Raw genomic sequence first — 12,571 nt, forward strand, 5'->3', positions numbered from 1 at the left:
TTCGACTCAGGCTGTGTGCTTAGCATCCTGCTCTACTCTCTATTCACACAGGACTATGGCTAAATACAGCTCCACTACCATCTTCTAATTTGCCAACAAAACTACTGCGATTGGACGAATCACAGGTAGTCATGAGTAGCTTACTGAGTGAGGTAGGTCGCCTGTTTTGAGAAGGGCCACAAAAGCAACCCCTCGCTCAACTTCAGCAAAACTAAAGAGCTGATTGTTGACTTCAGGAGGGGATGAAGGGCGAACATGCGGTAGTTTATATTGGGGACAGCATTGGAGAGAGACAGCAGCTTAAATTCCTGATGTTAAAATATAGGATGACCTGTCCAAAGCCCAGCACGTAGATGCAATCATAAGAAAAGTATGCCAGTGGTGAATGAAAAGTATTTTCTTTGGAGGTTAAAGAGGTTTGACTTCACATTAAACACTCTAACAATCTTCTACAAATATACCTTAGAAAGTATTCTGATTGTTTTCATTACTGTCTGGTAAGCAATATGTTTGCTCAGGAATGCAAGAGGCTACAGAGAGTTGTGAACTCTGTCCAATTTGCCACAGGCACATTTTCATCACCATAACTAGTATCTAGTGAAGGTGTTGCTGCGGGAAGACAACAGAGGTGGAGAGAGTCAGCAACCTTAAATTCCTCAGTGTTATCATTCAGAAGGATCCACCCTGGGTCCAGCATGTAAGTGGCGTTAAGAAGTAAGCAAGACAGCCCCTCTACCTTCTTTGAAAAGATTCCACGTGTCATCTAAAATTCTGACAAACTTCCATGGATCTGTGGTGCAGAGTATATTAACTGGTTGCATCTTCACCTGATATGGAAACACCAATGCCCTCGACTAGAAAAAACCTATGGAAAGTAATGGATGCAGCCCACCCGCCCCCGCCCCCCCCCGCCCACCACAGGTAAAGCCCTCTCCACTACTGAGCACATCTACGTGGAGCACTGTCGCAGGAAAGCAACATCCATCATCAAGAACACCCACCATCCTGGCCACGCTGTCTTCTTGCTGCCGCCGTCAGGAAGGTGGTACAGGGACCTCAGGACCCATGCCTCCAGGTTCAGGAACAGGTTGAGTTATTATCTCTCAACCTGTTGAACCAGAGGGGATAACTTCACTCAACCCATCACCGAAATGTTCCCACAACCTATTAACTCATCTTCAAGTACTCTTCATCTCATGTTCTCAATACTTATTTATTTATTTATTACTTATTACAATTTTTTTCTCAGCTCAAGCTGGTATTCTAGTGGTGTTTAGTATTGTGGCTTTGTGGAGATTTACATAAATATTGCTGTGTAAACCTAAATGTTTAATGCTATTTTGTGGTGACTTTGAGATGATACTAGTTGTAGTTAATACTATTGAAACAATGTACCATATATCCTATTCATGTTCCATTGACTTTCACTTTCCTCTTTTAATTCAGCATTATTTCTGCTGTTTTTCGCTTATTGATTCTGTATGTTATGGATGTTTGGAATGGCTATATCTATTGTTCTTGCTTGTTGGTCCTGTATTATTATATCCGGACGGTTAATATGGATTGTCCTATTTGTAATAATAGATCAGTCATAATGTAATTTGTAGGACACCGACTCTAAAACTGGACCAGACTTGTATTTATAGTAAAGTATGGTGCCTTTTATGAGTTTGTATTTTAAAGCAAGATTTTGGTGAATGATGTTTGCCACTTGATTATGCCTGTGTAAGTAATCAGTGTTGCAAGCACATGCTTGCAAAGCTGTGTGTCCGACAGAGTAATCAGCAGCACTGGGGCTCCACAGGGGACTGTCTTGTCTCCCTTTCTCTTCACCATTTACACCTCGGACTTCAACTACTGCACAAAGCCTTGTCATCTTCAGAAGTTTTCGGATGACTGTGGTGGCCAGTGCTATTATGTTTGCTGTTGTGTGCTGGGGTAGCAGGCTGAGGGTGGCAAACACCAACAGAATCAACAAACTCATTCGTAAGGCCAGTGATGTTGTGGGGATGGAACTGAACTCTCTGACGGTGGTGTCTGAAAAGAGGATGCTGTCTAAGTTGCATGCCATCTTGGTCAATGTCTCCCATCCACTACATAATGTACTGGGTGGGCACAGGAGTACATTCAGCCAGAGATTCATTCCACCGAGATGCAGCACAAAGCGTCACAGAAAGTCATTCCTGCCTGTGGCCATCAAACTTTACAACTCTTCCCTTGGAGGGTCAGACACCCTGAGCCAATAGGCTGGTCCTGGACTTATTTCATAATTTACTGGGATCATTTACATATTACTATTTAACTATTTATGGTTCTATTACTATTTATTATTTATGGAGCAACTGTAATGAAAACCAGTTTCCCCTGGGATCAATAAAGTATGACTATGACTATGACTACTGAGTTAAACTGCTCCAGGTTCCTATAATACACTGGATTGTTTTGGTTTCTCTTGGCATTTTCTGCATTTATCATCTTGAATTTGTTGGTCTTTATTATGTACTTTTGCTATTTTTTTGTGTTAACCAGCAGGTTCTTCTTTTTCTGGGAAGAGGTTGCCAACTCTGAGCCAGGCGTTTGACACTTCCGTGTTGACATCTCATCTGCTCAGATTGTGGGGACGTCTTCCACTGAAGGTCATTCTCTTCCATTGGTTAACTTTTTCTTCTGTATTGATAATTTCTTCCTTTTTCTGGGTTGTGCCTTCATTTAGTTTTAGTGGTGTGTGCTCATCGGAGTTACTTGTGCTCATGTGGAGTGCTGAATCCTGTTTTCGTTGATGAAAACATATCCTTAGAAATTTTATCTAACTGCTGTGCAAAGTTTTAATGTCTGTTTTTCCTCCTCCTCCTCCTGTCCTTAGTAGTGCTAATCTAAGTGCATTAGAGCGTACATAGTGTTTTCTAAAATGTGTCACTTCAGCTCTTATTCCCCTTTGTCAATTTTCCAGATCGGTTTCGGACCAAAATATTATGTCAAAAGAACATGTCAATATGTATAGAGTGAAAGTATCTATTACCTTTATTATATTTTTACTACTGAGCTCTGTTTGGCAGATTTTCTTAAGCCTTGGAGTAAATTCTGGTGAAAGTTGTCTCTTTATCGTACAATGATCCATTTTCTTTCCATGTTGATATCCCAGATATGTATATGTTTCATATTCATCCATCGGTTGTATTATATCCTGCTGCTCAGTTTTGTATTCCATTAGCTCTATTACACCTTACTTTATGTTTAATGTTTTCAGCTTATCTAGGAAAAAGGTTCACCTTTAGGAAATAGTTCTATTATTTGAACTAATCGCTTCAACTTTACTGATGAAGGAGCATATAAATCCAAATCATCCATGTATAGAAGACGTGGCAAGGTATAACTTGTTTTGCTTGTCTCTGATTTGGTACCCTATTTTCATCTAACTCAAAAATTAGAGAGCACTTTTTCAGGATCTTTAAGAAAATGGTTGATATGTATTAATAGGTACAGATGAAGGCAAGCAAGTTTTATACCAATAATTATGAATATTATCACTGCTTGTACATTTTTTAATATAATTTTTATTGAGTTTTCAAAGTGAATACATGAGAAAATAATATCTACCCTCCCCCCTCCCCTTAACCCTTCCACCCCCCCCAATATATACTCCTACCTAAAAAGAAAAGAAAGAAGGAAGAAAAAAAAGAAGAACCGCCTGGATATTGGAAGGTTTCCTCATGCTCCATGGGATTCAAAATAAATTTTATATATATTTGTTACTTTCCCCAAGGGACCAAGATCTTTACCATTGGAGCAACTAAATATGCTATCCTATCTTTTGTAAATAAGGGCGCCAAATATTCAAAAATGTTTCAGTTTTTAATAATAACTTTTCCAGTTATTATTATTATTATTTCTTGTATTTGCACAGCTGTTTGTCTTTTGCACACTAGTTGATTGCTTGTCTTGTTGGGTGCCATATTTCATTGATTCTGTTTTGTTTCTTGTATTTGCTGTGAATACCCACAAGAAGATTCCTTCAAGACAATTTTGCTCAAAAATTTCTACAGCTGTACCATGAAGAGTATTCTGATTGACTGCATCACTGTCTGGTGGGACGGGGAGGGAGGTGGGGGCGCAGTTGCCTACTACACAGGATTGAAGTAAGCTGCAGAGGGTTGTAAACTTGGTCAGCTCCATCATGGTACTGGCCTCTGTAGTATCTGAGACATCTTCAAGGAGCAGTGCCTCAAAAAGATGGCATCCATCATTAGGGATCCCCACCATCCAGGACATGCCCTCTTCTCATTGTTACCATCAGAAAGGAGGTACAGAAGCCTGAAGGCACAAACTCAGTGACTCAGGAACAGCTTCTTTCCCTCTGCCATCGGATTTCTGAATGGACATTGAAACCATGAACTATCTCACTATTTTTTCTTATTCATGTTTTTGCACTACTTATTTAATTTAACTATCTGATATACATATACATACTTACTGTAGTTCACAGATTTTTCCCCTATATTATCATGCATTGTTTTGTACTGCTGCATTACTGCAAAGTTAACAAAATTTCACAACATACGCTGGTGATATTAAACCTGATTCTGATTCCGAAGATAAATCTCAGGATTGTATATGGTGATATATATGTACTTCAGTAATAAATTTACTTTGAATTTTGAACTATCATGAAATAGCTCTACCACCTGGGCCATGTCATCTACTCACAGCTTCCAATGGGCAGGACGTACAAAAGCCAGAAGTCCTACACCACACGGTTCAGGCACTTTCCTTCACCCTTTCGGTTCTTGAAGCAACCAGAAAAAAAACCCTAATCACTAGAGTTTAGCAACACTATGACCTCATTGTACTAAAATTTACTTTTTTTTGTTTTAGTTCTTTCCTTGTAAGAATTGTGTATTTTTCTTGTTGTTGGTGCTTATATGGTGCTACATGCCTGTGATACTTCCGTGAGTTTTTCATTGAATCTCTGCATAGACGTACTTGTGCATATGACAATAAACTTGACGTTGACGTTGCTTATCACTGAAAAGTTCGCAAAGACTAAGGTGGTTATTACCTTTCCGTTGTTTAAGAAGGATAGCAAGGAGAAAACAGGAACCACAGCATGTCAATGTCATCCTGATATCAGTGGTGGGGAAGTTACTAGACATAATCCTGAGCGACAGGAGTTGGATGGCCTGATTAGGAGGAGTCAGCATGGCTTGTGTAAGTCATGTTTGACATATCTTCTATAGAGTTCTTTGAATAACTATCCAAAAGGATAGATAAGGGTAGGATAGTGGATGTTGGCTATTTGGAATTTAACAAGGGCTTTACAAGGTTCTACATGACAGGCTGCTCTGGAAGGTTTGGTCCCATAGAACCCAGACAGAGTTGGTTAGGCAGATTCAAAATTGTTTTGGAAGTAGGAAGCAGTGTGGTGGTTGAAGGTGGTTTTTCGGAATGGAGACCTGTGACTACTGGTGTGCCTCAGAGCTCAGTGTTGGGACCTTTTTACTTTGTTATTAGTATTAATACCGCCAGCCAGTGGTGTAGTGGCATCAGTTCCGGACTTCGAGGCGAATGGTCTCAAGTTCGAATTCAGCCGGCTCCTTGCCCGCTTTCCATCTGTGCTGGGATGAATGTTGAGGTGGCAACTCGGCCTCATAAAAACAGTCAAACGCTACGGAAACAGCAGAAGTGCTGCCCGATGTGCCATGAGGTGTGAGAAGGAACAACATTGATATAACTCAGTAGGATGTGAATGCACAAGGCTTGATCAGTAAATTTGCAGATGACAGGGGGTGTTGTTGATAAACTACGGGGGTGGGCGTGGGGGGATCTTGATCAGGCAGGGAAGTAGAAGAGGAATGACAAATGCATTTCAATATAGATGAATGGAAGCTTATGCATTTTAGAAAGTCAAGTGTAGGATTTGTACAATGAATGCTAGGGCCCTAAGCTGTGTAATGGAATAGCAGGACGCAGCAGTACATCTGATTCCTGATTTCTGAATAGACATGACCTCATTACTTTAAAATAATGCACTACTTATGTATAATATATATATTTACTGTAATTCAGATTTTTTTCTCCATTATGTACTGCTTCTACAAAGAGAACAAATTTTATGACACATGCCAATGATATTAAACCTGATTCTGATGTGCAAAGTGGAATCATACTGAAGACGATGCTTAGCACACTATTCTTCATAAGTAAAGGGACTAAATATAGGAGTAGTACAAGTGTTGCAGTTGTACAAATCATTGGTGAAGCCAAGGGGTAACATTTTCAAAAAGGGTAGTGACTACCCTTTGGAATGAGCTGTCGAAAAACTGTACAATATTTAATAAACATGGAAGGAAGGGGCCCAGAGGAATATGGGATGTAAGCAGGAATTTGGAAGGCCAATTAACTCGTTGAACTGAAAGACCTTTACTCACGACTGTGTCAACATGATTTCCTATTCAAGATTGTTTAATGTCATGTTCAAACTTCACAAGTGTAAAGGAGAACAAAATAATTGTTACTCCGGCTCCAATGCAGCACACAAAAAAGACACAATAAAATAAAGAATATAATAAATTAAAACACAGATTACATTCAAGATTCAAAGATTCAAAAAACTTTCTTGTCATTCTAACCGTACATCAGCTCCTCAGGGCAGAATGAGACAGCATTTCCCAGGAGCAGTGCAATCATAACATAATAAATGCAACACTAAATAATAAACATAACAATAAATAGTAAAACACAACAGCCACATGTCAGTTAAAATCAAGTTATAAGTGTCCAGTGCGAGTTAAAAGTGTACATATACATAAGTTACATAGATTGGTTGTATGTGCATAAAGGTGCAGCAGTGTCTATACATACAGTAAGGTGTGGAGAGTTGAGTCAGTGGGTGGAGGTGATCAGCCTTACTACTTGGGGAAAGTAACTATTTTTGAGTCTGGTGGTCCTAGCATGGATGCTACGTTCAAAGTAAATTTATTATCAAAGTACATATATGTCATCATATACAACCACAAGATTTATTTTCTTATGGGCAGTCAGATTTAATACAAGAAACACAAAAGAATCAATGAAAGACCACATCCAAGAGGACAAGCAACCAACATGCAAAAAAAAACAACTGTGTAAATACAATAACAAAGAGGGGAAAAAAGTAGTAATAATAATAACATTAATAGAAAAGCAATAAATATTGAGGACATGAGATGAAGAGTCCTTAAAAGTGAGAACAGTTCAGTGATGGGTTGAGTGAAGTTATCCCCTCTGGTTCACTGAGGGGTAATAACTGTCCCTGGACCTCGTGGGTCCTGTACCTCCTGCCTATAGCGGCAGTGAGAAGAGAGCATGACCTGGATGGTGGAGGTCTTTGATGATGGATGCTGCTTTCCTGCAATAGCACTCCTTGTAGATATGCTCAGTGGTGGGGAGTGCTTTACCAGTGATTGACTGAGCCCACTTTTTGTAGGGTTTTCATACGTCGCTGTTTCCATACCAGGGCGTGATGCAACAGTCAATATACTCTACACTACACATCTAGATAAGTTCATTGAAGTTTTAAATGATGTGCCATATCTTCATAAACTTCCAAGGAAGTAAAGGCACTGATGTGCTTTCTTTGTAATAGCACTTATGTCTGGATCCAGGATGGATCCTCTGAAATGATAACACAAAGGAATTTCAAGTTGCTCACCCTCTACATCTCTTATGCTGCAATGAGGATTGGCTCATGGACTCTGATTTCCTCCTCAAGTTAATAACCACCTCCCTGGTCTTGCTGTGAGTGGTTGTTGTTGTTGCATCGCTCAGCTAAATTTTCAATCACCTTCCTAAATGTTAATTCACCACCTTTGATTCACCCAGTGACAGTGATGTTGTCAGCAAGCTTATATGGCATCGGAGCTCTGCTCAGCCTCAGTCTCTAGTCATAGCTCTGCACCTATGCTAATGGAGTCCCCGATGGAAGTGCGATGATTTATGATCCTTCATAATGTTACTAACTCTTTTCTGTAAATATGTCCTCGATGGTGAGTGGTCTGCTGCTGCAGACGTTTTGGGCGGTTTTGACTACCCATTGTAAATAGAGACTCCCCGTCAGTTGCAGTGCCATTTCCCTATCATGCAGTATAGATGTCCACAGCTGAGTCACAGGCTTCCTCAGAAAGTAGAGGTGTTGGTGAGCTTTTGTTATTGTGTAGAATGTGCTCTATGACTATGAGAGGTTGTACAAGATGTGCGCTCCCAGAAGTTTGAAACTGCTCGTGGTTTCCACTTCTGTGCTGCCGATGTAAAGATGGATGTGAGCGTTGCGAATTCTCCTTTAGTAAATAACCACCCCCTTTGTCTTGTTGACACAGAGTCCGGCCCTGTGGCTCAGAAGGGTAGGGAAAGGAAGAGGATGGCAGTAGTGATAGGGGACTCTATAGTTACGAGGTCAGACAGGCGATTCTGTGGACGCAGGAAAGAAACTTGGATTGTAGTTTGCCTCCTAGGTGTCAGGGTCCGGGATGTTTCAAATCACGTCCAAGATATCCTTCAGTGGGAGGGAGAACAGCCAGAGGTCGTGGTACATATAGGTACCAATGACATAGGTAAGAAAAGGGAAGAGGTCCTGAAAAAAGACTACAGGGGTTTAGGAAGGAAGTTGAGAAGCAGGACCGCAAAGGTGGTAATCTCGGGATTACTGCCTGCGCCACGCGACAGTGAGTATAGGAATAGAATGAGGTGGAGGATAAATGCGTGGCTGAGGGATTGGAGCAGCGGGCAGGGATTCAGATTTCTGGATCATTGGGACCTCTTTTGGGGCAGGTGTGACCTGTACAAAAAGGACGGGTTGCACTTGAGTCCCAGGGGGACCAATATCCTGGCAGGGAGGTTTGCTAAGGCTTCTGGGGAGAGTTTAAATGAGAATTGTTGTGGGGTGGAAACCGAACTGAAAAGACTGGGGAAAAGACGGTTGGTTCACAAATGGAGAAAGCTTGGAGACAGTGTGTGAGGGAGGATAGGCAGGTGACAGAGAAGGGTCGTGCTCAGATGGACGGTTTAAGATGTGTCTATTTTAACGCAAGGAGTATTATGAACAAAGCGGATGAGCTTAGAGCGTGGATCAGTACTTGGAGATATGATGTGGTGGCCACTACAGAGACGTGGATGGCTCAGGAGCAGGATTGGTTTCTTCAAGTGCCGGGTTTTAGATGTTGCAGAAAGGACAGGGAGGGAGGCAAAAGAGGTAGGGGCGTGGCACTGCTGATCAGAGATAGTGTCACAGCTGCAGAAAAGGTGGACGTCACGGAGGGATTGTCTACGGAGTCTCTGTGGGTGGAGGTTAGGAACAGGAAGGGGTCAATAACCTTACTGGGTGTTTTTTTATAGGCCGCCCAATAGTAACAGGGTTATCGAGGAGCAGATAGGGAAACAGATCCTGGAAAGGTGTAATAACAAGAGTTGTCGTGATGGGAGATTTTAATTTCCCAAATATCGATTGGCATCTCCCTACAGCAAGGGGCTTAGATGGGGTGAAGTTTGTTAGGTGTGTTCAGGAAGGTTTCTTGACTCAATACATAGATAAGCCTCCATGAGGAGAGACGGTACTTGATTTGGTATTGGGAAATGAACCTGGTTAGGTGTCAGATCTCTCAGTGGGAGGGCATTTTGGAGATAGAATTATAATCACTATCTCCTTTACAATAGCATTGGAGAGAGATAGGAACAGACAAGTTAGAAAAGCATTTAATTGGAGTAAGGGGAATGATGAGGCTATCAGACAGGAAATTGGAAGCTTAAACTGGGAACAGATGTTCTCAGGGAAAAGTACGGAAGAAATGTGGCAAATGTTCAGGGGATGTTTGTGTGGAGTTCTGTATAGGTACGTTCCAATGAGACAGTGAAGTTATGGTAGGGTACAGGAACCGTGGTGTACAAAGGCTGTAATAAATCTAGTCAAGAAGAAAAGAAAAGCTTACAAAAGGTTCAGAGAGCTAGGTAATGTTAGAGATCTAGAAGATTATAAAGCTAACCGGAAGGGGCTTAAAAAGGAAATTAGGAGAGCCAGAAGGGGCCATGAGAAGGCCTTGACAGGCAGAATTAAGAGAAACCCCAAAGCATTCTACAAGTATGTGAAGAGCAAGAAGATAAGACGTGAAAGAATAGGACCTATCAAGTGTGACAGTGGGAAAGTGTGTATGGAACTGGAGGAAACAGCAGAAGTACTTAATGAATGCTTTACTTCAGTATTCACTATGGAAAAGGATCTTGGTGATCATAGTGCTGACTTGCAGCAGACTGAAAAGCTTGAGCATGTAGATATTAAGAAAGAGAATGTGCTGGAGCTTTTGGAAAGCATCAAGTTGTATAAGTCACCAGGACTGGATGAGATGTACCCTATGCTACTGTGGGAGGTGAGGGAGGAGATTGTTGAGCCTCTGGCGATGATCTTTGAATCATCAATGAAGATGGGAGAGGTTCCAGAGGATTGAAGATGTCGTTCCCTTATTCAAGAAAGAGAGTAGAGATAGCCCGGGAAATTATAGACCAGTGAGTCTTACTTCAGTGGTTGGTAAGTTGATGGAGAAGATCCTGAGAGGCAGGATTTATGAACATTTGGATAGGTATAATATGATTAGGAAAAGTCAGCATGGCTTTGTCAAGGGCAGGTCGTGCCTTATGAGCCAGCTTGAAGTTTTTGAGGATGTGACGAAACACATCGATGAAGGAAGAGCAGTATAGTGTATATAGATTTCAGCAAGGCATTTGATAAGGTACCCCATGCAAGGCTTATTTAGAAAGTAAGGAGGAACGGGATCCAAGGGGACATTGTTTTGTGGATCTAGAACTAGCTTGCCCTCAGAAGGCAAAAGGTGGTTGTAGACGGGTCATATTCTGCATGGAGATCGGTGACCAGTGGTGTGGCTCCAGGGATCCCTTCTGGGACCCTTACTCTTCCTGATTTTTATAAATGACCTGGATGAGGAAGTGGAGGGATGGGTTAGTAAATTTGCTCACGACACAAAGATTGGAGGCGTTGTGGAGGGCTGTCAGAGGTTACAGCCGGACATTGATAGGATGCAAAGCTGGGCTGAGAAGTGGCAGATGGAGTTCAACCCAGGTAAGGGTGAAGTGGTTCATTTTGGTAGGTCAAATATGATGGCAGAATATAGCATTAATGGCAAGACTCCAGGCATTGTGGAGTATCAGAGGGATCTTGGGATCAGAGTCCTTAGGACGCTCAAAGCAGCTGCGACATACTCTATGGTCACAGAAGGCATATGGTGTATTTGCCTTCATTAATTGTGGAATTGAATTTAGGAGCCGAGAGGTAATGTTGCAGCTATATAAGACCCTGGTCAGACCCCACTTGGAGAACTGTGCTCAGTTCTGGTTGCCTCATTACAGGAAGGATGTGGAAGCCATAGAAAGGGTGCAGAGGAGATTTACAAGTATGTTGCCTGGATTGGGGAGCATGCTTTATACAAACAGTTGAGTGAACACAGCCTTTTCTCAACAGAGGATGAGAAGTGACCTGATGGAGGTGTTTAAGATGATGAGCATTGATCATGTAGATAGTCAGAGGCTTTTTCCCTCCAGGGCTGAAATGGTTGCCACAAGAAGACACAGGTTTAAGGTGCTGGGGAGTAGACGTCAGGGGCAATTTTTTTTTTTTTACGCAGAGTAGTGAGTGCGTGGAATGGGCTGCCAGCAACGGTGGTGGAGGCGGATACGATAGGGTCTTTTAAGAGACTTTTGGATAGGTACATGGAGCTTAGAAAAATAGAGGGCTATGGGTAAGCCTAGTAATTTCTAAGGTAGGGACATGTTTGGCACAACTTTGTGGGCTAAAGGGCCTGTATTGTGCTGTAGGTTTTCTATGTTTCTATCACATTGGTTTTGCAGTCAATTCTCACTGTAGAGATGGTTATAAGGACATATTATAGCTTAAGGAAAATTTATTGCTTGTAGAAGCTAGATTTTATAGTTGTAACAAGAAAAGCGGTTGATTGCACAAGATATGTAAAGCACTGGCAGGAAATAATGTGGAAACACATTCAGCAACTTTCATAATAGTATTTGATGAAATATATAATAGCAAAAAAAAAAATCAGGGGTTCTCACACCCCAAATGTAAGAAAACAGCACCGTTTTGAGTTTAATCTATTTCCAGGAACGCATTCCCTTCCAATACAACACAACATAAATTGGGAGACTTTTATTAATCTAGAAAATTCTTTATTATCTTGGGTTGTTTAACATTGGTCTGGTCAAATGATATCAGTTCATGTGGTAAAAATTATCTTTGACTATGGGGTAACATTTATTTGTGAAGTATTTATTTTGTTGTATTCATAAATTTAAAGTTTATGGAAAGTTATCCTGGTTCTTAATAGTAGTTTTATGGAGTCTTTGCCATCCAACTTGTCAGGTTTAATTATTTCCAATTTCCTGGCAGCAGCTCCCAATAATAGCTCAAAACAACAGTAAACCTCTATCCAATTGCCATGATAGTGAGGCAAATAATTGTCTCTATAAAATTCCAAGTTCATTTGTGCCTGTAGTGAATTAACACCAGTTTTCTCTCAGGCTA

This window comes from Mobula birostris, chromosome 26 (genome assembly GCF_030028105.1).
Source record: "Mobula birostris isolate sMobBir1 chromosome 26, sMobBir1.hap1, whole genome shotgun sequence".
Taxonomy (NCBI): Eukaryota; Metazoa; Chordata; class Chondrichthyes; order Myliobatiformes; family Myliobatidae; genus Mobula; species Mobula birostris.